Raw genomic sequence first — 5,886 nt, 5'->3', positions numbered from 1 at the left:
CTGGCCAAATTTCAGGACTCAACAAACTGAACTTAAAAAAATTACACTTTTACTTCTATCAAACCACAAATGGATTCTCGTAAAATGTATTAGAAAATCTATTAGTCTCTTTGAATTGTTACTTTATTTTGGTTCAAGTGACATATCATAATTTCTCCAATGATCTTATGTTTAATTTTCAGTTTCTTTAACTCAATTTTATAAATCCAATTATTTATGGTCAACCGACTTATTATTAGCTTTAATAAACAGGCTATGTTCTTAAAAAGTAGTGACATCTTTTAGAATGTAATTTATAAAATTGAAACCTCTTAAAACATGTTTACTTTTCAAACATTTACCTAAATGCATTTCATAATTTTGTTACAAGTTTTGATAAGATTTACAAATTACTTTTACAGGGTATCATTAGTACTACCTAACCCAATGAGGTCCAAATACTTTCCATTATTCATTTGAGCAACCCTGGTATCTTCAGATATATTTCTTTATGTACAGTGATAGAAATAATTCAAATAAGCTGCTCATTCCTCCTAGAGTGTTATAAAGAATGTGCATGACAAGGCAAAATGTTTTCCAGGTATCTATGACAGGATGCTCATTAATCAATGATCATAAAGCATTCTACACAATTACCTTCCACTGATGAGTAATTGTTTATATTATTAATATTATTGCTTGTATCACATTTTAAAAAATTTGTTTTTATTTAAAAGGCAGAATGACAGAGTGGGGAGGAGAGAAAGATCTTCCATCTGCTGACTCAGATCCCAGACACCTTCAACAGTTAGGGCTGGGCCAGGCTGAAGCCAGGAGCCAGGAGAGGCAATCAGGGGGCTGGCGCTGTGGCGTGGTGGGTTAAAGTCCCAGCCTGCAGTGCCGGCATCCCATATGGGTGCCAGTTTGAGTCCTGGCTGTTCCACTTCCAATCCAGCTCTCTGCTATGGCCTGGGAAAGCAGTGGAGGATGGCCCAAGTGCTTGGGTCCCTGCACTTGCGTGGGAGACCAGGAAGAAGCTCCTGGTTCCTGGTTTCGGATCAGCGCAGCTCTGGCTGTTGCGGCCATCTGGGGAGTAAACCAGGAGATGGAAGACCTTCTCCTTCTCTCTGCCTCTTTAAAAAAAAAAAAAAAAAAAAGAAAGGCAATCAGGTTTCCCATGTGGTGGTAGGTAACCCAAGCACTTGGTCCATTATTGGCTGCCTTCCCAGGTGCATTAGTGTGAAGCTGGACCAGAAGCAGAGTCAGGACTCTAACCTGCAGTCTGATATAAGCATCCCAAGCAATGGGTTAACCCATGGCACCAGAATGTCCACCTCTTAATGCACATTTTAACTGCATTCATTTGAGAGGCGAAGAAACAGAGACAGTGACTGAGTGAACAAGTTGTCTTCCACTGGTTGATTTAAAAAATGTCACACAGGATCTCTACACTAAAGCTGGGGGTCAGGAACTCAATCTTGCTCTCCCACTCCTGCCACCCAGAGTCTCCATGAGCAGAAAGCTGGAATCAGAGGGTGAGGTAGATATCAAACCCAGGTACTCCAAAATGGGATGTGAATGTTTAAACTGCTAAGCCAACATCCACCCTTGCACTATTTTTTAGTCAACCAGTTCAGAGTATAGTAACACTATGTTGTAATACAATAAGGTCCAAATTATTTGAGAGCATAAATATTACAAGATGATTAAATGGTTAGAGCAAGTCTGCAGTTAAGTTAGCCTGGAGCGGGTAGTAGGGGCTTGGGGAGCCTAATGCCAATTCCATTAAATCTGAATTCACATTATTGTTGGGTCTACTATCATGAGCTTCTTTCTGTATTTCAAACACCAGATACCAGCCATTATGGTGTAACTGTAACGAGGACAGACTGGAGTGGGGTGATTATAGGAAGGAAACATAAAAAGTGCTTCCCAAACTTTTAAAAGCATTTAAATGTGCATAAAGAATGGATGCAGTGTTTATAGGAGAGCCAAGTGCTTTGACTTGTATTCAAGGTCCTGGCAGTGCTCAATAACTGCTTCAAGAAAACATAAAATTCCTACTACCTGACGAGTACCTCACATGTACACTTCCTTCCCCTTTTTGTTCCTCCTAATACATTCATTAAAAGAGTCAAGGGGCTGGCGCTGTGGCATAGCAGGTAAAGCCACAGCCTGCAGTGCTGGCATCCCATATGGGCACTGGTTTGAGTCCTGGCTGCTGCATTTCTGATCCAGCTCTCTGTTATGGCCTGGGAAAGCAGTAGAAGATGGCTCAAAGTCCTTGGGTCCCTGCACCCGTGTGGAAGACCCAAGGGAAGCTCCTGGTTCCTGGCTTTAGATTGGCCCAGCTCTGGTCATTGTGGCCATCTGGGGAGTGAACCATCAGACAGAAGCCCTCTCTCTGTACCTCCGCCTCTCTGTAACTCTGCCTTTCAAATAAATAAATCTTTAAAAAAAACCCCAAAAATTAAAACAACCTTCAATTATAAAAAAAAACAAAACAAGAGCCAATGGATAGATCTTGAGGATAAAGATGGAATGGAACAAGGCTCTTAAGTCATGGGGAGAGAATCAAGACCAAAACAGTTCCTTTGGCCTGGGACAGAATAACTTCTCTTGATATAAAACAGACAAATGACAGACAAGTAGAGGATAGGAAAGTCAGAAGCTTGAGGGGAACAGAGTGGAAAAGGAGATGCACCGGAAGTTAGATTATGATAAATTTCAAATCTCCAATGGGAAGACTGGATGCAAAATACAAGTTGCTGCACTTATTCTAACATGGCCTTTTTATTTATTTATTTATTTAATTTTATTTTTTTGACAGGCAGAATGGACAGTGAGAGAGAGAGACAGAGAGAAAGGTCTTCCTTTGCCGTTGGTTCACCCTCCAATGGCCGCCACGGCCAGCGCACTGTGGCCGGCGCACCGCGCTGATCTGATGGCAGGAGCCAGGTACTTATCCTGGTCTCCCATGGGGTGCAGGGCCCAAGCACTTGGGCCATCCTCCACTGCACTCCTGGGCCACAGCAGAGAGCTGGCCTGGAAGAGGGGCAACCGGGACTAGAACCTGGTGTGCCGGCACCGCAAGGCAGAGGATTAGCCTAGTGAGCCGCGACACCGGCTTAAACATTGCTTTTTTTTTTTTTTTTTTTTTTTTGACAGGCAGAGTGGACAGTGAGAGAGAGAGACAGAGAGAAAGAGACAGAGAGAAAGGTCTTCCTTTGCCGTTGGTTCACCCTCCAATGGCCGCCGCGGCTGGCGCGCTGCGGCCGGCGCACCGCGCTGACCCGATGGCAGGAGCCAGGAGCCAGGTGCTTTTCCTGGTCTCCCATGGGGTGCAGGGCCCAAGCACCTGGGCCATCCTCCACTGCACTCCCTGGCCACAGCAGAGAGCTGGCCTGGAAGAGGGGCAACCGGGACAGAATCCGGCGCCCCGACTGGGACTAGAACCCGGTGTGCCGGCGCCGCTAGGCGGAGGATTAGCCTAGTGAGCCGCGGCGCCGGCCTACAACAATACTTCTGAAAATGTTTCCCAGCCACATTCGGCAAGATGAGAAGAGCAAAGAATGTGATGGTTGCATTCATTCAGGATTGGTAACTGGCAAGATAAGAGGGGCCAAGGAAAGGAGGAAAGTGATCTGAGAATAATTCTCAAAGTTTCCCCAAAATGGATGATACAGAACATATATTACACAGGGAAGGAAGTAAAATAGGATGAGATTGAGGCTGGAATGGAGTTGCTGAGGGATTTTTTTTTTTTAGGACTTACTTATTTATTTGAGAGGCAGAGTTAGAAAGGAGAGACAGAGAGGTCTGCCAATTGCTGGCTCACTTCCCAAATGGCCTCAATGGCTAGAGCTGTGCTGATCCGAAGCCAGGAGAATCCTCTGGGTCTCCCACATGGATGCAGAGATCCAAACACTCGCGCCACCTTCCACTGCTTTCCCAGGCCATTAGCAGGGAGCTGGATTGGAAGCAGAACAGCTGGATCCTGAACCTGTACCCATATGGGATGTAAGTGGAGGCTTCGCCCATCACGCCAGTGTCGGCTCCTTGCTGAGGGATGTAACATCTTACTAAAGTCAGGGTGATTTACGTCAACATAACTGACCTAACTTTATTCTTCTGATTTGGGCAAATAAACAAAATCAATTTGTATTTTTAAACTCCACAGACTAGAAAATATTTTTAAAATATTTAAAAATGACGTCTAAAGGGCAAACTTCAATTTTACTCGGGTCTTCACAAGATTTTACTTTATGTAGGAAAAAAAAGAAGACTCTAGCTTTACTCTAAGTAGAAGAGTTAATTCATTTTATTGGATTTAAACTACTCATTATGTTCTGGTTTTCCTATGTATTAACAGCTATGATTACAGACTAAGTGAAAAGAAGGGAGCTTTGACTATTTTATAGGTAAAATGACCCTTTGCTACAAGTCCATAATTGTTGCTTGGGCCCTGCACCCCATGGGAGACCAGGAAAAGCACCTGGATCCTGGCTCCTGCCATCGGATCAGCACGGTGCGCCGGCTGCAGCGGCGGCCATTGGAGGGTGATCCAACGGCAAAGGAAGACCTTTCTCTCTCTGTCTCTCTATCTCTCACTGTCCACTCTGCCTGTCAAAAAAAAAAAAAAAAAAAACAAGTCCATAATTGTATGCCAAGCATCTGTCATTGACAAAGGTAAGATAAAAATGACAAAAGAATCATGAATAGCACCAGGCAAAAATTAATATGATTAGACAAGGAATAAACCTACCTAAGTATTTTTTATACTTAATGATAAATGATTTTTCAAGATTTAAAAAATTGTTTTTAATAATATGGGTTCATAAATATAAAGTTCAAATTTTTTAGAGTGCAGCACAAATACCCCTGTTTTCAAGAGGTTTCATTATCACTGTTGAAATAGGTGAGTACAGTTATTTTACATATTAGTAAAGGCAGCATTCAACTTTTCAAAAAGATTTAGGTTGAATGCTTGGATAAGAATTTCTCATGTAAGTACATGATTTAATCTTGGATAACATCTGCAGAACCAATCCAATAAAACACAATGTTTCTAAGGAAAATAAACTTTCATTTTGGGAAATCACAATACCTGTGTCACTAGAAATAGCCTCTCTTTTTTCATGTCTTGAGCCACAGATGGCTCCAAATGGCTTGGGATCAGAAAAGACATAAATGGGCTTGCTAGCTAAGGCACTAAGAAGCTACTTAATGCTGGGTAATGCGGCCTTCGGCTACTTCTCTCTACCAGGTTAACACTTCTGCTTCATTTGATCTCGGAAATTAAAGACGCCTACTCTATTTCTATTCAAGGACCTATGGCCTTCAAGGTAGGCAGTAACATGTGGAAAGGCAAAGGGCACTTTTGCCACTTTTTACTGGAGGTCAAAAACTGCCCTTTAAAGATGTCTCCTACCAATGATGTGGTTCTTCTAAGGTTTCTTTCTAAAACTCTTATTCCACAGATTATTTCCTTCCTAAGGGAAAGAGAAAGCTTTCAACTTACTAAGCAGTTTGCGGTGCACAAATTATATTACAAGGGGGAAAAGAACTAGTGTGTGAGTTTCACTAAGTGGAGACACCTTGATTAACAGATAAAACTTCACAGGTGTGGAGAGAAAGGAAAAAAGGAAGAGGGGAAGTCAAAGGGCCAGTGTACTTACTGTTCACCACTATCAGCCTTTTCACAGGAGAGGGCTTCCAGGGAGGAGACTGACATATTCTTAGCAGCAGCATTTACGGGAAAAAAAGGGTTTTGTGGTCTTTGGGCCAGCTAGGTTAAGAAACCAGTCCCGTGTAGTCACAAGCTTGAAACTGGGGTAAATGACCTGGGAACTGCCCATATAGCACAGTTAGGAAGTATCTGGATCAAAATTCCTAGAAACTAAAGTC

This window comes from Oryctolagus cuniculus, chromosome 13 (genome assembly GCF_964237555.1).
Source record: "Oryctolagus cuniculus chromosome 13, mOryCun1.1, whole genome shotgun sequence".
NCBI lineage: Eukaryota > Metazoa > Chordata > Mammalia > Lagomorpha > Leporidae > Oryctolagus > Oryctolagus cuniculus.
This window is presented reverse-complemented; position numbering follows the sequence as displayed.